The 26,514-nt window shown below is 38.2% G+C and overlaps 1 protein-coding gene across 8 annotated transcripts in view; it reads right to left on the reverse strand.

The window, feature by feature from the left end:
• The window catches only part of ABLIM3 (actin binding LIM protein family member 3), a 3,936,655-nt gene that overhangs the window by 558,043 nt on the left and 3,352,098 nt on the right, over positions 1–26,514 (reverse strand). The gene's annotated exons all lie outside the window — the stretch shown is intronic.

Raw genomic sequence — 26,514 nt, forward strand, 5'->3', positions numbered from 1 at the left:
AAATACTACCAGAAATACCATTAAAACAGATAATCAAAGTGAATTTAGAAAACACTCACAATGCTGCCAGAGCCTTTATCATGGCCCATTGTCCTGCTAACAGATTATCAAGCAGTTCACAGAGGGACATTACACATGCACATTTCTAAGAAGCTAAAATAGGATATTGACCTAAGTGATTACCAAAAATTACAAAAATGCGTAGTGCTACGGTAAGCACACAACTTATTCATGGGCATAACATTTACCAGCAGGTAGTGTGTTTTGCTCTCAAGGTCAAATTAATTTTGGATAAATGGTAACATTCTTAATAAAACATCAGAATTCAAGGACATGGAGGTACCTATTGCTTTTACAGTATATTCTAAATAAAATCAATGTTGTTGCCAGATATTTGGAATCACATATCACTTTCCAGAGCCCCTTTTCACCCCAGTGTGTGTATGTTTCTAGATAGCATACATTCACACTACTGGGAATTCTGCCAACTAGTTTACCCTACAACTAAAAAACAAATTTCAGAACTAATAGATGGAGTCTTGACTTGTATGATATCCTCTCAGTAAGGATACCCATAATAAATTATATAACAAAACTTCAATAGTAAACAGTCTGGTGCACGTGGTATACATGTGCTTACATGATTTTTAAAATAAGGCTATTGCTGGCTTGAATGTGCTTCATTATTCAACCTTTAATAATAGAGAAGACCTGAGACTTACACCACAACTTATATTTATACTTTATGAATAAGCACAGACGACCAGTACAGCAGTGGGGTATAACTTTCTTTGCAAATACTGTGGCTTTTTTGAAAGATTGCATCTTTAAATGTTTTAGTAGGTTACTGCTGCTCTGGTACTGAATGAGAACCCTACCGAGTCTGCTCCCTTGAGATGGAAGTAAATTTATTTTTAATTTTTAAAAATATTTTTGCTTGCTTAGATTTTCTGAGCTAAACAATCACTGACATAGATGTGCCAAGCTGATGATAGCTGTCCTTCTCTATGACAACACAGTTTACTTCTGATAAAAAATAGATTTTTGGGGCGTATCAGTGAATAATTTCTTACTCAGGAGGAATGTCAGTACATAAACAGCAACAAAGAATAGCAACCCTAGACTGAACTTCGGTAGCCCAGAAACTGCATTATGACAATTGTATCTGGACAACACTGAGTACTACCCCCCCTCTATCTGTTAAAACAAAAATAAAAAGAACAGCAACCCTAGACTGAACTTCAGGAGCCCAGAAATTGGATTACGACAATGTAGATGTTTAAACTATCAGCTGTTAAGACCTAGTCAATTTATATTAGAGTGCACACTACCAGGGGCGATAGCTGCAAACCCCTCCCCAGGTGACTCCCCCTCCATCTTTTCTTTTTTTTCCCTCTCAGTTCATAAAGGAACAGGTCATAAAGTAAATAAAATGCAAATTATAACCCCAAACTATAGAATTATTTGGTTTACGTGTGTTTAATAGGAGACATACTGGAGAAACAATGTTAAAACCAAGACCGACCAACTAAATAACACCAACACAGGTTAGCAGCCACAAGGATAACTCCAAAATCTTTATTATTAATAATTAAGCACTTTTGTTCCACCTTTCATATAGGACCTTCATCAGCATCAACAACTGTTCATAAAACTGCTGTTAAATATATTTAAAATCAGTCACATATTTCCACCAACACAGGACAGTAGGAAGCTTATAATGAAAAAGCACATGGAAAAAAGTGAATTAAAATGGCAGCTAAGGTTAAATACCTCTTGCTCCCATGGTGTGAACAAATGTTGCTCTATCAGTCTGATCCTAAAACTAAAGCTCTACAATGGGTAAGGGATACCAGAGATTGTTTTAATTAGTTTTTAGTCTGTTTTCAATTTTCATTGTCAATCTTATACATTTAATGTGTATTATATATTATATTATATTATATACATATTATTTTCTTTATCTTTTAGCACAATATGGCAATGGTTTTATGGTTAGCATTACACAAGGAATCATTTTTATAATTTTTACATTTTTATATATTCCTTGAGTGGCTCTGTTTATCAAGGGTGTGTTTTATGCATCTATTTACTTTCCATCATACTGGACTGGTGGTGATTTAAACAAGTGACTGATTTAAACATATTTAATAATGATTTTCTGAATGCTTGTTGATTCTGATGAAGTTCTTGTATGAAAAGTGGAATGAAGGCACTTAATTATTAATAATAAAGTTTTTGGAGTTGTCCTTGTGGCTGCAGACCTGCTGTTGGTGTTATATGTGACACAGTCCCCTGTCCAAACTATCAAAGGGTAGTATGAGAAAAAAGCGGGAATGAAACAAGCAAAGCATCAAGCTGTACAACAGCTTAGGCATGAAATAAGTAGGAAATAAAGTTAATTCCAGTTTCAGTATTAATCCACTGCAAAGTGCTGCAAGTATAAGTAACAAAAACTACCTGTACAAATAACCTACTGATTGTTTTTCTAAAACATTCCACTATACAACCAGGGTCTCTGGGTGCTCCATTCACCCTCACTAAGCTCAGGCTCACTCTGCTCCCCCTACCCTACCTCCATTCCTACCCATCTCCCATAACCATTACCTTATAGTCTTAGACATCCCACCCACAATCAACTTTCAACCCATCAAACCTGGTCCCTTAAAACAAATTGCACTCACCTACAATTAAACCTCCTACAACCAGAATACTTACTTCCCTCCACACAAACGGCACCAATCTCAAACCATACACCTCCTAGATCAACAGACAGCTTTTTTTCAAATATATACCACCCCACCACTCCACTGAGTCAAACTTTTACAACAATCTTACTCATCTGACTAAAAACCCTACTGCCTGAATGCTACAATGCCATATACCTCACAAAATATGTTACTGACAATCACCACAATAATCGCATTACAACTATCCCTAAGCCTAGCCACATTTACAAATAAAGCTGCCACAACCTGGTACACAACAAAAACCTCCATCACCAACCTATCCCAAAAACAAGCGCACTACTCCAACATATCCCCTCAATTATTCCATTATTCACTCTCCCTAAACTATAACACCAAAATAGAAAACACAGAAACCAATAGGCCCCATTTAACTGCACTAAACCCAAGCCTCAAAACTAAAAACAGCCCATTATACACTTGCATAATACTAATACTACTATAAAGTGGCAACATACACTCAAACCCCAGACCAAACACACAAATTAACCCCAAAAGCATAAACATAGTGACCATCAACTTAAGAAGTATGTGCAATAAAATAACATCCTTGCATGCATGGATTCAACAAAATAAACCAGTATACTAGCCCTAATAGAAACCTGGCTGAACACCGACATAAAAGATACCAAAATCGTACACCCCCAACTTTGGCACACGTAGAATGGATAGTTAAAAAAAGAAAGGTGGGGGGTTGTTCTCCTATATCCTTCCATACTCAACATTACTCCCTACCCAAATACTACACCCACACTTCATAACGGCAAGATACGAATAACAACCCCTGCACCTTAACAACAATAAAAAAATATGTATCTTCTTAATCTACATCCCACCTGGTAACAACATACCAGTCCTGGAAGATGTACTATCCTGGACATTTGAAAACATTAAGGTAGAAACAGTTATCCTAGGAGACACTAACATTAACTGGCAATCCCTCACCGCAAACTCTCCCTCATGTAGTATTAATCTATATAGTTTCAAAGAACTAATCACAAACCCAACCAGATTCAACAAAGATTCTACCAGCCCCTCCACCCTAGACTGTATCCTCGTATCCCAACCCAACAATTTTTTATCCTCAAGCACACTCTCAGACTCACTAAGCAACCATCTCCCAGCATTTGCCATCCAAGCTAACACCCACCTCCCAAAAATTCACTCCCTAAAATCAGTTAGAAATCCAGCTTTGAACCAACAAACCCGTAACAACATACTACAAAACATAAACTGGACACCACTAAAATTCCTACCTCTCAATGATGCCATACATTACTTCAATACCACATTCCTGAAACCAGTATAACATCTTGCCCCAGTACAAAGAAAAAGGACAAAGAAAACCACAACCCCATGGATAACCTCTGAATGCACTGACCTCATGAAACAAAGAGACATAGCATGGAAAAAAAAATGGAAACCTAACAGAACCCAACAAAATCAGCAAACCATTAAAGCTCTGCATAACAAAGTAACCAATTTAGTCATAAAATGTAAAAAATCTTACTACTCTGACCTTCAGCTACAACAGAAACACAACTCCCAAAAATTCTGGCACTCTATATCCAACCTTCTAAACCCTGGGACTAACAAGGAACACTCCCCCCAACCAATGCCCCCCAACTACAAATAGTACAGGAATTCAACAAATACTTCATAAAATCCATAACAGACCTACTAACAACCAGAACTAACCCAGGACATCCCCACCAAAACTTAAACAATACTCAACACAACTCCACACCATCCAAAACTGATCACACCTATAACTGTACAAACAACCAGCCAACTACCTCCATAATCCCTTTCTCCTTTCAGCCTATACCTACCAAAATAATATGAAAGCTATTGCTCAGACTAAAACCTTGCTCCACAGGAGGAAGGGGGTGGTTATATACAACTGGAGCTAGACATTTTGTGAAAACTCTTCTTGCAGTGGGTCATCCAAAGGGTAAAGCAGATAACTGCTAACATGATCCGGACACACAAAACCTTAAGAAACACCTGGAATCGGGATGAAGAGGGATGTGATAATGAACATCTTTTACATGTAGTGTTACCAGGAACCTCGAATGAGGAAGAAGATGTAACATGTTGTGAAGTGACATCACTTTGAATTTGGGCACTGTCACAAACAGGCTTAGGAAAGAAAGATCAAGAAATGACCTCCAAACATTCTGCTTGGCACTAAAACTATCCTTGAATAAAACCCATTTCCCACCTGAGAAGGGGGAACTGCTTCTATCATGCTCTTGGATAGCATGTGATGAAGAAAATCTGTAAATAAGAGTCTGGTCTGGAGGATTAGGAAATACCCGCTGGAAAGAAGAAATTGTCTCCTATTGCCATCTGTGACCATAATGAGTGATCTTCAGAACCCATTTGTCTGAAACTATCTGTTGCCAAAGTGAAACGTGAAGATTCAGACTTTCTGGAGAACTAAAGGGAGTGCCAGGATGGGAGAGGAAACAAAGTTGCTTAAATAGTCATTCTGACCTATTGGATTGTCTTGACTCGGAAGTTTCCAGAATTACTCTTCAAACCCCCTTACCATTTCTTCTTAAAGATCTATTTACCTGCATTTCGTTGAGACTGTTTATTTTGTTTCTTACTGAAACTGGATGAAGAGTGAGAGAAAATTAAGGGCTGAAAAATCTTAAGAGATTCCCTGTATCAGCTTACTCCTTTCGTCACACTTTTTGATCAGCTTTCCATAGAGGTGCCAAAAACTTAATCTCTATCCAAAGGAGAATTTAAAATCTCATTTTTAACAACATGTGGGAAATTCTGAGAATGAAGCCATGCAAATGTGATCAAAACAGTACCAGTGGTCACAGCCCTTGAAGAAGTATCAACAGAGTCATATATACACACTGTATATGAGTAGTGACTTCAACAACAGAAGAGATTAAGTTATTTAAGGCAGATTTTTCCTCACAAAAGGAAACTGCAAACAAAACATTCCTCATGCATTCACAATTAGTCAGGACAAATGCTAACATATGAGCCTGACAATTAAAAAAATTGAAAATCAACATTGCAGAAGCATAGACTTTTTTCCCCATACTTATCAATAATCTTCCCATCATTACGAGAAGTAGTAGTACCGGAATTTACTAAATGTGTAACAGCAGAGGGATTAACTAAAGCTATAGTTGCTGGATCAGGTTTGAGAAGAGTTATAAAAGCTGAAAAGATTGAGGAACTTTATACATCCTATCTGCCTTTCTAGGAGCAGCAGGCTGACCATCAGGAAAACTGCAGTCACTAACACACACACACACACACACACACACACACACACACACACACACACACACACACACACACACACACACACACACACAAACATTTCCCTCCAAAGCAGACAAACTGAAGGAATGGGTGCAGGTTCTGGAAATTCCTTCTGTAACAGCTCATAGTACCTCCTGAGGAACAGACAAATCTCAATGCTCTCCCACTGAAAACTCTGACACATTCTAGAAATATTCTCAGAGAAACAGAAACCCCACAGGAATAATCAGAAACTGAGCTCTGTCCTGAGTCTGAAACAGAAATCTGACATGAAAACCTTGTATCTGTTCCTTGATCCTCCTGTTCAGATTCAGAATCGTGAATCTCTTCAAGAAAGGAAGCATCCCTCTTTCTTTTACTAGAAAATACCGTACATGAAGGATCAATAGCCTGAATTAAACCTTGTCTAAGGTAATTTGAGGAGGAGTAGATACATGCTTCGTTTTTCACTTCTTTTTGACATGAACATGGGGCCAACCATCTTGCTAGTGGCAGCAACAGCTTCCCTAGGGATGGGCACAACATGAATTTCTGGTCCTGATTTTCCTAGTCATCTCCTGCACTTTTTTGTCATTTAAGTATTTTTTTTGGGACAATGGAAAAAGTTACACTGGCATGGCAGTCTAACTATGAGCTTTGTTATTGTTAGAAGAATGAGAAGCAGAGACCCCTTGAGCTGGCTGGCACACTTTTTACATAGCAGCTTGAATTTAACACCCGCCTTTCAACTTCCCCGGTTACCAGGATGAACTTGATTTTCTTTTACCTGGTTAAAAAAAAAAACTTTCCACAAATACTCTTCTATTCCCAGTTTTAATATTTTTCCCCTTCTGCCAAAGTTTTGTCAGTCATAGATCATTATGTTGGAATGATTGTATTTTTATCAATATATGTCTTGACTGATTTCTCACAGCCATATTTCGAGTATATACATGGTTTGTCCTCTCAAATCCTGTTGTGAAACATCAGTTCAGGTGTTTATCTCTGCTTTCATAACATAAATGCAATCTATTCTCTCTAGTTCCTCTTGTAAAGCAAAATGACTCGGGTATTCCCTGCATAAGCTGTTTTCTAACTTTACTATTTTTGAAACAGCTCTTTTGAGAAGCCTCATGGTCAGCTAGTCTTTCCTTTATTTCTTCCTCTAATTTTTGCAGTTTTATCAGGTCATCTGAACATTATTTTTTCTAGTTTACTGTCATTTATATATTTTCCCCATCTTTGACTATGTTTGATTTATTTTTCCTTTAAATTATTGAAAATATGTATTAAAGCTGAAATGTGAATCTGCTTTTTTTTTCCTCATTGGCTACAAGGTCCTTCCTATCCAGAGCTTCTAGTTGGTTTCCTTTTACTTTTTTCCCCCAAATGTTTTCTTTGCTGGAATTCAAGCAGTGTAATTACAATCTAGTAAATTAATTTTACCCAAATCAATAACTGTTACTGCCTTTTTAAACAATTACTCAGGTTTCACACCAGGAAAGCTGTCATTAATCTGTTGTTTAGTGTGCAGTTATCTTAGAGGACAAGCTAAGACAACTTGGCCCACCAGAACATTGCAGATCAGTACTGTACTTATCAGAAAATTGTACAGTCTGGAAGACAAACACCATCAACATGTGGAATCTATGGAAATGTCTGGCCTTTCAATCTCTGTGGAAACAAAAGTCTCTACAGCACTCACTATTCCGTCTAATGAGACTTCTCAGATATGAACTGGGGACACATTAGGCATACTACCAACATTAATCTCAAGAATACTAAATATGTTGCTTTAAATTATGCTACTGTTTAAGAGCAGGTTGGAATTGACTGGAGAAAACTGGCAAAGGAACCAAGATATCGGAAGCAAATAACTAAACTGGGAAAAATAATAGAGTGTGATGATGGCAAGAAAATGTTTGGACTGCAGGTAAGAGTATATGCAAAGAGAAAGTGATAGGGAAATCCTATGTGGAAGACCTGTTCTGGTAGAGATTTTTGTCAAATCTAAAACAGAAACTTCTGCTAGAAATGGAAATTTAGTATGACATGTAAAGTACTGCATGATAACTATAAGAATCAATCAGACAAGGTTAGAAAGGACTGGGAAGGGAGTGGAAAAACAATTTACAAGGGAACAATGGGAGGACATATGTGTGGCTCCCAAGTATGAAACAAAAAGTTCAGAAGGTTTAGGATTTTTGCTTGGAAATGTTTACACAGGTATTGCTATACCCAAGCAGACTTCAAAGAATTTTTCCTCATGTAGATTGGAAATGCAGGAAATGTTGGAGATGTGACAGGGAAGTAGATAACTGGGAACATGTTTTGAGGACTATAATAAATTAGAAGATTATAAAAATTCCCTGTAGAGTCCTCTCAGAAATATTGAGTGAGCAAAAGACTATAACTATGGAATAAACTTTTCAATTGGGCCAGAGGATATTAATTGCTTAGACACAGTAAAGCCTTGTTAAGTTGAATTTTATTGGCTGCCAAAAATGTAATTACTAGAAAATGGAAGCTAAAGTCTAAATCAGCTGCATTTAGTGTTGAATATTGCAACAAGATAAAATAATTAGAAGTTGTTGTTGTTTGTCTTTTCGGCTTTTCCCGGTTAGGGGTTTCCACAGTGGAACTCCGGTCCGCTAATGATTGGCAGTAGATTTTTTATGGTGCCGAGTTGCCAGCCTGACACCCAACCTTCAGAGAAGGCACGCCCATTCAAGCATGTCTTTCGTAGGCCACTCGACCACGGGGAGGACATACAGACTCCACACAGAAGGCACTCCGGCCGTGAATTGAACAGGAGAACCTCTTGCTGTGATGCAACAACGCTACCACTGTACCACCGCGGCTTTTAAAAGAATTAGAAGTAGGATCTTTAAAAAGTGGAAGGAACAAATTAAATATAAATAAAATAAATTTGTGGGAACAATAGGTAGAGAATAATGCTCATGAGGAGGACTGAGGTTTAAGGGAAGGCAGGAATTGAGAAATGTATGCAATGTTGGACTGAATGACAGTTGTACAAAGAAAGAAAACATGTATCTAATATACAATGCATGTAAATGAAAAAAGGTGCCAATATGTTTTTTTTCTATAAATGTATGTATATCTGTTTCTTAAGTGACAATTTAATAAAGATGTTTAAAAATGCTTGCTGCATGTTGATGAGCTATCTGATTTCCAAAGGCAACAAAGGAGATTGTCGCCATTATGTGTGGCATCTATGACATTGGACACATCCCTGCGGTACTGTATGAATAAATTATACTCATATCCCAACAAATGCCACCCTCCAGTCCACACTCACAGAGGTATGTCAACAAGAAGGGCTACTATTTGATGAACTGGCAGGTTATGTGCATTGCATAGGTGATCATCATCAATGAATCTGTACACCACACAGTTGGTTTTCATGATTCTCACATGTGGCACACATAATTTATATCAAAGCCTCTAGCAAGATGAATTTCCACAGGCCCTTCTAGTTGCCTAGTTAGAAGCAAGCACATTGGTTAGACTATGTTTATATATATATATATATATATATATATATATATATATATATATATATACACACACACACACACACACACACACACATATACACAAACATATATATATATATATATATATATATATATATATATATATATATATGTACAGCTATACAGAGTGTTGAGAGCTATGTACCACTGTATTTCTTGGCACATGTGCAGATACTGGATACCCCTTGAATTCTGGCATATGACTCATGCATTTGTTTTGGAGAGTGTCACCAAACTTCAATATACTATGGCACATGCGGAGACACAGAACAGCACAAAACAATATTTTGCCTACTGAAGGCATGCTTTTACTAATGCAATATATCTGAGGGAGCATTGCTGTATTCCTCTGCTACAGCCTGCAGGCAAGACATAATCCATGTCATGCTGCAGAATATAATACTGAGTGAAAAGATGACGCAGACCCCTGGTATGGCTGCATTAGGACCAGGCTCACACACACCAAAGGCAAAGAAGTAGTATCATCATCGGCAGAGTACAGAGAGGCAGAACATGAGAAAGCAGATGTGAAACTCCCCCCCAACATACACACAGTGATGATTACAATACTTCTCTACACAGATAAACCAGTGCCATTTAGTCCAGAACTATGGTCCATGAGATGTGAACTGAAGCAGTGCAGTGTCATGCAGAACAAACATGATGCATGCAGTGCTAAAGATAGACTTTGTTAGGTAATGCATGGCCAGGTCACACTGTACATCAGACATTATCACATATACTATGCAAGATGGAGGGTGTAGCTCTTCATTGTTGTCATCACATGCACAGCTGCTTAGGGGCTGAATGACACATGTCTGTCAACACAAACTAGTTGGGAGATCATATCACAGTCACAATCCCTTCCTAGCAGGGATGGTGAGCCACTATAAGATCTTACCTGAATGGAGCCCACTGGAGTAGTGTCCTACCAGTAGATATTGGACGCTGTCTTTGAAAATGACTAGGGGAGGCAGGTCATCTTATACATAATGATCTTGGGGATGTTCCATATCTTGACCAAAGACAATACTGCCAGCATTGTGATGGCACTTTAAATACTCCACAAGGAGGTAGCAATGGTAACAAAGTGTGGGATCATAGGCTTCATAAGATCAATTACATTATCTGTGTACTCCATGTCCTCAGAGAAATGCTGTCACTGCTAAACAGCATGCTCCCAAATGTCAAAAAGCACAGCTGTCAGCTGCTTGCAACAGACCATGATTGAACCTACAAGGACATTCCAATCCATCGTCACACTGACTCAGCTGCTACCCATAAGTGTATTACCAGATGAGACACACGAAGGCATCAAGCACCCTATGAGGCTGAGCAGTTACAGGGGGAGCACTGTTTGGGCTCAGAGTCACAGAAGTTACCTCCCCCTTTGGGGACAGTTAGTGCTTAAGCTATAAAGCCAAGGGTTCATCTGTGCATGTGGCTATGTGTTTACCCTGTAAATAGAGTGCATAACTACTCAGGATGGAGACAACACTGGTACTTTGTCATGTGACTGTGACTTCTGTATAGTTGTTTCAACATCATGATTAGCCACAGCACAGGAGTTAACATCAGCCATTTGACCTACCCCAGCCTCTACATATGTTACTGCCATACAGGTCTGTCCTGTGAGAGCACAACACAGAAACACCAAAGTGAACATGACTGCATGTAGTACAAGTATGACCAGGTAATGTGCATGCCAAGGGTTTTCATGCACAGCAAGTCTACATGCAAACATAGTTCCCCTGCCACAATGCTGTAGCCATACCTCTTAGGTCTCTTAGCCGAAAGTATGTAGTGGGCCAATATGGTCAGGCTATACCACTGTTATAAAGGCATCTGCTATGTCATACTAACCTGATGTGTCACCCAGTGAGACATATGAGGGTCAGTCTATCCTGACACTGAGATCTGCACTGCCAGGATTTATCACAGAATGTGTTTCCTCCAAAGTGAGGGACACAACAGACTGCTACACATCTTCCATGTGTTTTCTCCTTGGTATTACCCATCATCTCTGTGCCATGCCTATGATATTGCTGCAGCTCACAATTACACCTATGCATAGCACTTATATCACATGGAAGTGCCTCTCATACTTGCTCCTGTAGAGGCTGATCATCATCCCTTCTGCCAATATACAACTCCAACAGATCTTGAATGCCTGAAGCATGATTTCAGTATCAGCAGGGCTGAAGTTATTCAGCCTCAGCTTATCACCATATTCATGTGATATACTGACACCTGTGAAAACAAAAAAGAAACAGCTATGCAATCTGTACTGATGACAATGGTTAACATGACATAGTACGTTTTCTCAGGTTATGTAAACTTAGAAAACACATTTACACAATACAAAATTGTCTGAGGCAGTTCCGTGTACAGATACTGGCTTTAATGTACATACCATACACACAGACTTCCATACCTCCCAACTGCTCAGATTTTCTCAGAATGTCCAGATTTTTGTTTCTTAATTTTGGTCTGTTCCTCATATAATTTGTGGTTTTCTGACAAATAATTGGGATGATCTGAGGAACGAAGTCACTAAGACATTTTTAAGGTATTCCAGCTACAAGTTAATGTTTTTTTCTGCAAAAAAACAAAAACAAAAACAAAAGGGAAAACAATTCCAAGCTTGTTTTCCGCCTTTCCTGTTACTGGAGTAGTCCAGATACAGATTTGCTGTATCCAGGATTGTTTTGTGAGTTTTAGAGTTCTCCAGACCTTTCTGTGTTAGAAGGAAGCCTTCCAGATTATCAGTGGGAGTGGTAAGAAATAGGTAGGCTATCTACCACGAGAGGAGTGGTTTCTGGCTCTGAAATTGTAGATTATTGGCCATTTGGGCAGTTTTTCTATTCCTTTCAACTTTCTGGTTTAAAAGCCCATGTTTGCGCTTGTTTAAGCTCCGCGGATCCAGTTTTGGCATCCTGCAGACTACAAGAGCAACAGAAAAGAGAAAGAGAGACTTTAAGTACCTCTATTTAAATTTTTTTTCTGATTATACTGCTTTCTGCACTTAAGACATTTTTTTCATTTAACTGCATTTATTTCAACGGTATTTGCTTTAATATTGCTACACACTCAAGTGTGTTACACTGCACTGCATTTAAAGTATCCTACTGATGTCAGAAAGTCTGCTCTTCAAATTTTCCCTTATGATCTTGCTAGATTTCTTCTCTCTTGCACTTTAATTAGCTTATTTACCTAGCACTTTTTCAGGGTTTTTGATATTGTAGCACACATAAGTGTTATCAGCACTAGACATCCTATAAGGAAACAGCTCCAGTACTTAGTAATGATGACCATCCCTCCTGGCATGTCTAAAGGTCAGTTTCTTGTGCTTTCTCCTATTAACCTGGTGAACTTGGGCATTCTGACGCAGTGTAGCAACTGCCTCATGTACACAAGCATCCCTCTCCTCTTACCTCCCAACCATCAGAGTTGTGAGAGATGCGCTTATATCTCCAAATTGGAAGCAATGCACTCTCCAACCAAGACCAGAATAGCTAGTCAAGAGGAGAAGGCCAACACCTGCACAACACCACATGGAACACATAGCCCTCCAGAACACCCACCATCACAGCCTTCACATAAAAACACAAACCATACACCCACCTTCATGGAAGCTCTCAATAGAAATCTACCCAAACAGTAGGGACCTCCAAGGCAGAAATGCACTCAACCACCACAACACAGCACAAACCACAAGACACATAGCTCACCTACACAGTGTGCCACTCAACCTGAACCTCTAAGGCAAAACAGCTTGCCTGATACAATAATCATAGGTGACTCAACAGTGAGGCACACTGATGTCCCACTCACTAGGTTGAATAAGGAGAATGTAACACTCAGCTATCTATCAGGTGCCAGAATCTGACACATAACACACGCACTCCACAACAAGTACAAGTATGACACTGTCACTGTCCATGTGGGTGTGAATAACTTGAGACGCACCTCCCTGGACTACATGAAAAGAGACATGGAGGAACTCTCGGATTATGTGGCCCAGGCAGGTATGACTCTAGCCCTGAGCAGCATCCTACCATCGCTCACAATGATACCATAGTACAAGCAGAAAGTGATTGACTTCAACAATTGGCTAAGTTTCTGGTGTCATTCTAAGGGGATCCAGTATCTGCCTGCTTGGGATGACATGATTGACAGACCTCAGTGCTTTGCCAGAGAAGGCCTGCATCTGTCACCCTGGGTTTCCGGGTACTGGCAAAGGTTCTTGCCACCCATATAATGACATTTTTAGGCGGTGTTCCAAAGACCAAATTACCACCATAACAGCTATAAATAAATGCAATATGAGGGTCATGCAGCTCAATGCTAGATGTCTAAATTTCAAGATGCATTCACTCAAAGCACTCCTCAAAATGGAGAACATCGACATTTGTTCTGTAACAGAGACCTGGTTTAAAGCAGCAGAAAGCACCCCTGCACTACCAGGCTATAACTCATTCCCCACCTTTCGGCCCCAGAACATGGACCAAAGCTCCAAAGGCGGTGCTGTCTCCACATTCATAAAGGATCTGCATACCCCCAGACTAGTAGCCCAGCATAACGCATCTGAGATACTCCAGGTACAACTAACATTGGGTAAGATGGCGATTAAAGTCATAGCCTGCTACAGGTCCCCAACCATGTCCCAAGACTCTCATTCCACATTCCTAATCACCCTGGAAACAATTAAGATCCAACCCAACACTCTCATACTAGGTGACTTCAACTAACCCTCCATCAACTGGGAAAACTACTCATGCACCAATGCACAGGCCCAACGCTTCCTGGAATTCATCAATTTCAATGCCCTGGACCAGCTCATTCCTACCCTCACTATGGGAAGCAACATCCTTGGCCTGGTTATTACTAACATGGGCAACCGTTGCTCTACATCAATAGTCAGTTCCTCCCTGGTTAGATCCGACCACAAATTAATCACCATGGGAATCTACATCTCACCCACACCCCCTGCAAGGGTATCCACCATGAAAAACTTCTCCAAAGTTGACTGTGGACTCCTAAAAACAGAGGTGGCTAACTTCACTGCACCCATGCCAATGGTAAATAGATGCATAACTGCCAAATCATACACCAGTGCACTGTACGAACACATACATAAATGCATGGAACTAGTCATACCCAACAGAACCAAGACGCTCTCCTCCATAAAAAGGAAGCCAGTCTGGTGGTCCCCTGCCATTAATAAACTCTACAACAGAAGGAAGAAACGTTTGCAGGAAAAAGTGAAGTCCCAAGTCTGTAAAAATTCCCTTATCAGTCTCAAGAAAAAATTGAGATCCTTCATCAAAACCTCCAAGCCAGCTATGAAGGCAGAATTGTGGCAGTCACTAAAAACAACCATAAAGCCTTCCATAGTTATATCAAGAATCTCCATGGCAATACCCAGATTTGCTCTGAGTTACTGCACAGTGGTATCTCCTATACTGAGCCAACAGATATTGCCAACATACTGGCTGACAGATTCAGTACCAACTTTACCCCCCCCCCCCAAGGACCAATCTCAGTACCGGAAGAATGTCAGGCACCCAGCATTACTGCAGCACAGATTAAAGTTGCATTGTCCAAGGCCAAGAATGCAGCTTTCATGGGACCCGACAATATCCCTGGCTGTGTTCTACATGAATTACAAAGTGAACTGGCACCACATCTGTGTGCCCTGTTCACTCACAGCCTCACCTCAGGCTTTGTACCTACTGAATGGCGTACTGCTACAGTCATCCCTCTTCATAAAGGAGTGACTACAGACCCTGGAAATTATTGCCCCATTAGCCTGACGAGTCTGATATGTAAGGCTATGGAGCACATCATCATGGACCTAATTAACAAGGATATAGGGAATCTCCAAACTCTAGATCCCATGCAATTGGGTTTTGTGAAAGGTAGATCATGCCTGCTTAACCTGGTTGACTTCTTTAATCAGTCACCAGAGCTGTGGATGAAGGTAAGGCAGATCATACACCCTACCTTGATCTGGCCAAGGCCTTTGATACCATTCCTCACTCAGGAATTATTGATAAACTCACCAAACTAGGCATCAACCTCTATATCGTTAGATGGGTTGCAAATTAGCTCAAAGATAGAACCCACAGTGTGAAAGTAGTGGATTCCATGTCAGACTGCAGACCAGTCACGAGTGGAGTCCCACATAGATCGGTCCTGGGTCCTCTCCTGTTTGGCAGCTACTTCTCAGAAGTCCAGGCCAGCACGAAGGGACTCTGGATGTCCAAATTCACAGATGACTTCAAGCTGGGAGCCATTAGTAACTCCCCAGGTAATTGCAGACATCCTACAGAAAGGCCTCACTGAAACCAATGACTGGTGTCAAAACCACAGCCTTAAGCTTAATGTCAAAAAATGTGAATCCCCTTTGGGAAAAACTCAGTTCCCACTAATTACCACATCGATGGGAGCCCACTGAAGATTGAAGGCTTTATGAGAGATCTGGGGACACAGGTTGACAACAACCTCTCCTTTGACCACCACATTGCCACTGTGGTCAAAAAGTCCTTCTATGTAGCACATCTGGAATTCTCTAACATCTCCTATCCACATCACCAGCAGTTTCTCCTCATTTAAAACCTTGCTGCACTCACACCTAATTTCACAATGGAAGTGCTCCTGTTCCCATCCTACCTAATCCTTCTAATACCACTTCCTACTCTCCTAGAACTAAACACGCCATCACTCCCTCCTATAGTTCCACAGCTCTACTAAACTATCTGACCAACTACTTAACAGTTACCCTCTTCCGCTACTTTTGTAAAAAATAAATAAATAAATAAATGAAATGAAGTGATTTTATTGCTGTTTAATGAACTATACTGACGTATTCTATCATTGTTAACCTTTTCTTATCATATTTACTTTGTATTCCTATGAGATACTATGTAATGTATATGTGTGCACTATGTATTTTTCTGGAGCTATTCTGCCCAGGACTCCATTGAAAATGGGCTCCTTGTGGCCCAATGGACTACTCTGGCAAACAAATTGCAAATAAAATAAAATAAAATAAATAAATAAAATAAATAAATCTCATTACCAGGGGTTTTGCATCCAGGAAGAAAGAGGTCATCATTTTTCTCTACTCTTCTTTCATTAGCCCAATCATAGAGTATAATGCCCCATTTGTTATGTACCTCACTAGACACCTGCAACAGCTGGAGAGGCCACAAAAGTACCTCACAAAGAGGATCCTAGGCCTTAAACACATGTCATACATGGACAGACTCAAAAAACTCCAGCTATTCTTTATCTCATATCGTCTGCTAAGAGGCGATCTCTGCTTGACTTACAAAGCCATGTCTGACACAGCTCTGTTAGAAATGTTACATCTAAAGAAATCCCCATCCCTCTGCACGACACACTCCAGAGATCTCAGCCACATTACTACAATCAACAGAACATGCTGGAGGGACAAGTTCATAACCCAGAGACTGCCCATGCTCTGGAATAGACTTCCCATACATGTCAAGCAGAGCACCTCACTGGCCCTCTTCAAGAGAAATCGTGATGAGTGGATGGGAAATAGAAAGTTCACCCTGGGGATCACTCCAGTGGCTCTACTTGATAGAGGCACTGGGAACTAACGTCGGGCAGCACAATGCTAGGGCACTTCTATGGGCTAGGCTTGTATGGCTCCAGGGCCATTAGCTTAGTACACACTTATGAATCTATGAACCTATAAATAATAACATACATTTGAGTTCCAGACTTCAAATCCTTCAAAAAATGAATGTTAATACAAACCCTGTTACTCTAGCAACTTTCCAAGTTTATAAGAGCAATATTTAAAATCTGTCCCTATTTTTGGGCCTTTGACCCTCCATTTCATCAGGCTTTGTCCAGATTTCTTGCACTAAGTGGTTGAAAGGTATGATCTTATTCTCTCTTTTAGGTATTACAGTTATTTACTAGAGAATTTTAGGCCTCAATTTGTGTGCTGATATGTTGCCCATAACATCATAGTGCCACTCACAGGGTAAACAGAGGAAGAGGATATGCATCCCCTGATATAAATACACAATATGATACGTATGGCTGAAAGGTTTAAAAACTAAGACATTGAGGTACACACATTCTGAATTGCTACCTACAGTTACAAAGCATACCTGAGCATAGTGGGAATCCTATTATACCAGAGTAATACTCTAATAGCCCCAGCTGCATGAGCAGATATTTAAGTAGTTGGGTTAGTGTATCTTGCCACACAAATAGAAATAAATCTATGTTTCTGACCTCTCTGAAATCATACAACACAAGGCAGCATTCAAAGTGAGACCATGTTTTCAAATTCTACAGTTTTATACCGACATGTATTATATAGGCAAGTAAGGACATATACTATGAATGCATCTGAATCAAATATATAACTATATATGTACTTATTAATGCATATATATCAATATCATACAATATCAAACTATACCATTTGTGCAAGATGACCAAAGTATGCAGCTTATCCACGAAGCTCATATCAAGGATTTAACATATGCACATTCATGTAGGAAACATGCACATGTTAGTGCATCATGTGGGCTGTGCTATTCTTGATTCAAAAATCATGGTTTATGCATGATTCACTGGCTATTATTTGGAAACATCATGAAACTTTTGCCCTTTTCCAAGAATAGCCACAAGGTTATGGGCATTTCAACTAGTCTATACTGGACAGATCCTGTCTGGTGCATGTAGGAGACAAAAAGTATCTTTTACCTTGTTCGCAGCCAGTATGGGTGGGGAGCAGGGGGCTGCTGGGCTTTGTGATGGCTCTGTTAGGAAACCTGATACCTGGTATGACCTGGATGAAGTTCTGACCAGGGCTATGGACTTCACCAAAATGAGAGAGAACTGTAGGCATCGATATAATAATCTGCAATGTTGCCACCCTAATGAATTCTTGGAGTATGTATGAAGCAGAGGTTAGGCAGTAATGCACTGAATGGTATTGTAACTGTCCTTGTACCCTTTTTTATTTCTGGGAAGATCTGATAGTGTCATGTAGAGTTGCTGCTACTTGCAGGCCTTTTTTTCATAAGTCATTGATATTTATGGAAGGGTAATATGAGGAGCTAACTTGGTGTGATGCAGTAGTTAATGGAAAGTATAGTCAATATTCTACACAGATGTGTTCCTACTACCTGCAGGTCTGTCTGTGATATAGTGCTGATATTTATGTTGTGGTAATGTAAGGGGCAGCATGTCAAATTGGCACAGTTAGTTTAGTTGGACATGAAATGTTTGAACACTGTTCACAAAAATTACTTTTGCTGATAGTGGAGTTTGCTGCTTTGTCCACTCTTGTGTGACCTTGGCATTGGTGTATGTAAGTCCAGAGAGTGGGAGAAGTGTTGGGGGAGGTTGTATCCTGCAAAAATGTTTCCCTACAATGTTTGCTGAAGTTAGTTTTTGAGAACAGTTTTTGAATTTGCCGAAACTACCTTTGGTGAGTTGACATGAATTAATGTTAGGAGTTCCAGTGTATGTAGGTACTATATGGCCATTTGATCCAGGGTAATGCTACTGTCTAGGTCTGCATACTTATGTAAAAAGAGCACACAACTGCCAAGATGACTACTAGGTAACAGGGTAAGGGACATAGGTGTGGGAGTTGTACATGCAGCTATGTCACTTTCCCCTCTATCTGTCACAGTTCACTGATGTGTTCCTTTCTCTTTCAGCAAGGACAGAACAGGAATCCAATCATGTGGGCTGCCATAGGAGGCTGCACAGACTAGCAGAAAATCTGGGTTTTCACTACTTATATATGCTCTTCAGTAATATACACCCATTGCAGTTAGTGGACAAATATAATTATGGCAACCTACTCATTGTGTCTTCACTGTTCATTCTCCTGTATGTTGTCCTTCTGTATGTCTGCCTGCATGCTGCCGTTTTCCTTTTCCTATTTTCTGTATGCCACCTTTACTCTCTGATTTATTTATCAGCAGTGTCTACATCTGAGGCATTCAGTACACTGTTAAGTCCATAGTGGTATAACTTTGTGTACTTATAGTACTGCTTTTTGATGGTCCTCTGCAGGACATGCCACCGAGCACTACTGGCCTGTCTCACTTAATGTTCTTTGCACCAACATCGCAAGAGTCATACAATGAAGCAGGCCATCACTGTGGTTACTTAAGTGACTGTTACATTTCTGTTGTCCTACTTTACTGACCAACTGTGTCACTGTATGGATTGATGTGTTTGTGTATTTTCTGCTGTACTGCCATACCTCTCAACCTCCAGGCAGTGAAAACAGACACAAATGCCACTGAAAAATATGTACATTGAGTTAAAAATGTGGACATTAAACTAGCATAAAATTTAAATACCAAGCAGCAGTAGAAATGTGGGATACTACACTGAAACACATTTAAAAACTGAGTGACAAAAACAATGGAAATTTATCACAGTGTAAAATAAGTAGACTTTAAGTGTATTGCAAAAGTCTACCATTCAAGGTCATTTATTTTTGCTTCTGAAAAAGGAAGATTAAGATGTGTGCCCTCTTTCTTTAAATGATATGTGCCATTAGCATGTAGATCAAGTAGTGTGGTTTTCTGTGTACTAGACAGGTTCAAAAATCTTGTGTGATGGAGAGGAGACTCAGAAAATTGTGTGAAGTGGAAATTAGGCCAGAAAATAGGGACATTCCTCTAGAAATATGTGCATGATGTGCTGGGATAAATCGGGAATGAAAATAGGAATGTTCCTCAAAAACAGGGATAGTTGAGAGATTCGTATGCTGCATGGTTGTATGCAGTTGAATAGGATTGTACATGCAAGAGTGTTGCTTATCCCATTTATAGTTATAATTATAATGCTCATTGCTACACATAACTGCTGAGCTGTGCAGCAACTGATGCAACCTGTAGAGTGATTCTCTGTGAATCTAAGTCGCAGCCTTTTGATGCAACGGACTATGTGATAACCAAAATGAAGCTTCCCTTGGAAGAGATCGTTTTCTCCAATGAGAATGGTGAGGGCTATATGAGGAATGCTCGTCACACTGGGCCATACCAAATTTTGCAATGAAGACGGAGGGGTATTATTGTAGAGAAGCCCTGAATGTGAGTAGACAGGGTTCTCTAACAGGATTCTAAAGAGTATTAATTAAAAAGTAAAATACACAACTACCTGGAAGTACTGGTCAGCATGTATAGTATACCCTTGTTTGGTCACCTGGAATGACTTAGCATAATTTATTTTGAATACTGTGGTAATACAAAACTATACGAATGCAACCAGTTATAATGGATTTCAGAAGGGCTACCTTAATTTATCCAGAGTTAAGCTAAAGATTCTGTGATTGACTGTGGAACTGCCTGGTAAGAGAAGATTTATTCTGATTTATATTTTATTTTTTATTACTGTTTTTCACTGTTTGTAGGAAAAAAGGGACAGCCTGTGGGCAAGAAGATTTTCTTTGATTTATATTGTGTTGTTTTAATTTTCTTTGTTTGTTGTTAAAAAATGTTTTGGATAGGCAAACTCTAGTCATCCCAACGGACCTAGTCAACTATAAATCCACACAGACTGCAGAGAGGACAATCCAGAGCTTATCTGAAATAATCTTGTGTTAGTTTGTAATTTATTGATTTGTACTGTTAAAAAGAGGTGTGACTGTGAGTAATAGTGAATAGAAGCTACTGCAAGGTAAAGGAACTAAAGCGTTTGTGTGACTTTCACAACTGAGATGGTCAGGGCAATGAGTTTATTTTACTTAATTTAATATTAAGTTAATATTTAGTTGTATATTGTTTGTGTGATTTTTTTCTCATGGAAATTAATGTTTATTAATACATTAATATCTTTATTTTCTAATTGTGTTGCATTCAATGAGTAATATGTTTGACTTACAATTCTTACTGCATCATTTGTACTTCTGCTGTTGCAGCATCTCAATTTAAAATGTACTAATTGTTATGTAATCTCATGTCTATTTTTATATGCGTTTGCTGATTAGTATGTAACACTGTATTTTTTTACTAAATAAAAGTTAAGATCTCTGTGAATTCTGTGATTTTTGATTGTTTTCTTGTATAATTCTTTATTCATTTGCAGCTGAAAATGAGTACCTTAAATGAGTATGCTATTAATGTTTTGGTAAAGCACAAGTATCTTGTACAGTACTAAATGCTATGCATATTTAAAGGTAACATTTGATAACACCTGTGATCTGTGTTCTTTATGTCGAGGTTGGATGATTTGTTTACCATTATTATTAGTGAATCTAGACTTACTGATAATGTTTGCACTTGCACAATTGGCACGGCTTGGAGGACTGCTGCTACATATATTAATGACTGGATTGATGAGATAAATAATGTTGGGCAAAGAGCAAATATAGCACATTTAGGAAAGGAAGGGTCTATTGTCAGTGAAGATCACGCAATCCCTGTTGAACAAGATAATGCAACTGACAACTTTGCTATTCTGGATACTAGTATTCAGCAGTCTGAGGATTCAGAGCATTTACAAGAAAATTAAAAAAGAAAGGAAGAAGTTCACAACAAACAACAAGGAAAATAAACCAATTAATGCTCACAAAACCTCCAGTCTACAAAAACGGCATAATTTTTCCAAAAGAGAAGGTAGACAAAAGAGGCAAGGGGCAGGTGAAAAGGCAGAAATCAAAATGGAATGCAGTAGGATCGAAGAAAATTACTGTAAGAAAAAAGAGGAAAAGTCAGACGTTGACAACATGGCTTAAGCTGTGGAGGTACAAAGTTGGCTGGATGAGAATTGTATGCTTGCAATTCTAATAAGCAATGAAGACACTGTGATTAAATAAGACGACTGGTGATGAAGATCATTCTTTTCTAACAATTGATAGAACAGATATTACTGAATTAGAAGCTGAACTGTTCAGATGCGGTCAGAAAATATATTCTTGTAATTGGGGGTTCAATAATTAGACGAACTGATATTTACATTTGGAGAGAAGATAATGAGCATTGGATAGTATTATGCTTGCCAGGAGCAAAACTCAAGGCTGTGAGACAAGCCTTGGAATGCCTTAATCTAAGAAACAATGGCTCTGTTTTTATTTATGCTGGTACAGATGATCTCATCCACAAGGACTCTGTGAATGTTAGTAGGTAACTTACAGCCCTCTTGGATGGTAAAGCTTGTACAGGTGTTAGGATGCATTTTTCACAAATCGCATATAGAAAGGAGAGTCAGGTCAATGTGAATGAAAATATTTTTGGGGTAAATAGCTACATAAAAAAATGTCCTATTTTAAAAAGTGGAAATGTGTAGAGCATTCAAGCCTAATTTTGGGCACACATGTTTAGGGGGGTTGGTGTGCACATGTCAAAATCAGGGAAGAGAATTTCTACAACAGATATTTTGCAATATTTGACATACGCAAGGCAGGATTTTGCCAGGCCAAAAATGTAACATTTCACAGATAACAACATCTGATGCATCTCTGATGGTTGTTAATGCCAGGAACATTAATAATTATTTTTATTGGAAAAATATCTGTATTCCCATAAGACTGAAATCATCAATGCTTGAGAAACATGGTTAAAGAACAATGACAGGAAACCTGTTATGTCAAGGTATACATGTTTTTACTACTACAGACATTCTAACACAAAATCAGGTGGAGGCGTCATGACAAGAATTAAAGATAGTCGTGAGACCTGTGATTATTACATGTGATAACACAAACACTACAGTGATTATTACATGTTCAGTGATAACACAAACACTACTATGGACTATTACATGTTCAGTGATAACACAAACACTACAGTGACTATTACATGTTCAGTGATAACACAAACACTACTGTAACTATTACATGTTCACTGATAACGCAAACACTACAGTGACTATTACATGTTCAGTGATAACACAAACACTACTGTGATTATTACATGTTCAGTGATAACAAACACTACTGTGATTATTACATGTTCAGTGATAACACAAACACTACTGTGATTATTACATGTTCAGTGATAACACAAACACTACAGTGACTATTACATGTTCAGTGATAACACAAACACTACTGTGATTATTACATGTTCAGTGATAACACAAACACTACTGTGATTATTACATGTTCAGTGATAACACAAACACTACTGTGATTATTACATGTTCAGTGATAACACAAACACTACAGTGATTATTACATGTTCAGTGATAACACAAACACTACAGTGATTATTACATGTTCAGTGATAACACAAACACTACTGTGATTATTGAAGACAAACCAAGAAAGTGTTCCGACAAATTCAGCAACAAAAAATATCAGATCCTAGACTCTCCACTCAAGAAATCCTTAAATTTTAATATCAACTTTAAGTGCGATAACAATAACAATACACTTTTCGTCAAGACTGTGTCTTAACTTCCTCAGAAATTTTAGAACAATGCCACAAACCACTATTTAAAGTGTGCCTATATTAATTAATCAATAATCCATTTAGTTGCTTAAAGGCACATACATACATTCACATACTATTAGTTTTACATTCTCTTCAAAACATCTTCATTAACTTTGTATACCCTCCTACAAAGTTAAACTAAATGGATTATTGATTAATTAATATAGGCACACTTTAAATAGTGGTTTGTGGCATTGTTCTAAAGTTTCTGAGGAAGTTAAGACACAGTCTTGATGAAAAGTGTATTGTTATTGTTATCGCACTTACAGTTGATATTAAAATTTAAGGATTTCTTGAGTGGAGAGTCTAGGAACGACTGTGATTATTACATGTTCAGTGATAACACAAACACTACTGTGATTATTACATGTTCAGTGATAACACAAACACTACTGTGATTATTACATGTTCAGTGATAACACAAACACTACTGTGATTATTACATGTTCAGTGATAACACAAACACTACTGTGATTATTACATGTTCAGTGATAACACAAACACTACTGTGATTATTACATGTTCAGTGATAACACAAACACTACTGTGATTATTACATGTTCAGTGATAACACAAACACTACTGTGATTATTACATGTTCAGTGATAACACAAACACTACTGTGATTATTACATGTTCAGTGATAACACAAACACTACTGTGATTATTACATGTTCAGTGATAACACAAACACTACTGTGATTATTACATGTTCAGTGATAACACAAACACTACTGTGATTATTACATGTTCAGTGATAACACAAACACTACTGTGATTATTACATGTTCAGTGATAACACAAACACTACTGTGATTATTACATGTTCAGTGATAACACAAACACTACAGTGATTATTACATGTTCAGTGATAACACAAACACTACAGTGATTATTACATGTTCAGTGATAACACAAACACTACTGTGACTATTACATGTTCAGTGATAACACAAACACTACTGTGATTATTACATGTTCAGTGATAACACAAACACTACTGTGATTATTACATGTTCAGTGATAACACAAACACTACTGTGATTATTACATGTTCAGTGATAACACAAACGCTACTGTGATTATTACATGTTCAGTGATAACACAAACACTACAGTGATTATTACATGTTCAGTGATAACACAAACACTACAGTGATTATTACATGTTCAGTGATAACACAAACACTACTGTGACTATTACATGTTCAGTGATAACACAAACACTACTGTGATTATTACATGTTCAGTGATAACACAAACACTACTGTGATTATTACATGTTCAGTGATAACACAAACACTACTGTGATTATTACATGTTCAGTGATAACACAAACACTACTGCGATTATTACATGTTCGTGGATTATTACATGTTCAGTGATAACACAAACACTACTGTGATTATTACATGTTCAGTGATAACACAAACACTACTGTGACTATTACATGTTCAGTGATAACACAAACACTACTGTGATTATTACATGTTCAGTGATAACACAAACACTACTGTGATTATTACATGTTCAGTGATAACACAAACACTACTATGGACTATTACATGTTCAGTGATAACACAACCACTACAGTGACTATTACATGTTCAGTGATAACACAAACACTTCTGTGATTATTACATGTTCAGTGATAACACAAACACTACAGTGATTATTACATGTTCAGTGATAACACAAACACTACAGTGATTATTACATGTTCAGTGATAACACAAACACTACTATGGACTATTACATGTTCAGTGATAACACAACCACTACAGTGACTATTACATGTTCAGTGATAACACAAACACTACTGTGATTATTACATGTTCAGTGATAACACAAACACTACAGTGGTTATTACATGTTCAGTGATAACACAAACACTACTGTGATTATTACATGTTCTGTGATAACACAAACACTACTGTGATTATTACATGTTCAGTGATAACACAAACACTACAGTGATTATTACATGTTCAGTGATAACACAAACACTACTGTGATTATTACATGTTCAGTGATAACACAAACACTACTGTGACTATTACATGTTCAGTGATAACACAAAGACTACTGTGACTATTACATGTTCAGTGATAACACAAACACTACAGTGACTATTACATGTTCAGTGATAACACAAACACTACTATGGACTATTACATGTTCAGTGATAACACAACCACTACAGTGACTATTACATGTTCAGTGATAACACAACCATTACAGTGACTATTATACATGTTCAGTGATAACACAAACACTACAGTGACTATTACATGTTCAGTGATAACACAAACACTACAATGATTATTATATGTTCAGTGATAACACAAACACTACAGTGATTATTACATGTTCAGTGATAACATAAACACTACAGTGACTATTACATGTTCAGTGATAACACAAACACTATTGTGAGTATTACATGTTTAGTGATAACACAAACACTACATATTGTATA

This window comes from Protopterus annectens, chromosome 4.part0 (assembly GCF_019279795.1).
Source record: "Protopterus annectens isolate FY-2018-M chromosome 4.part0, PAN1.0, whole genome shotgun sequence".
Taxonomy (NCBI): domain Eukaryota; kingdom Metazoa; phylum Chordata; order Ceratodontiformes; family Protopteridae; genus Protopterus; species Protopterus annectens.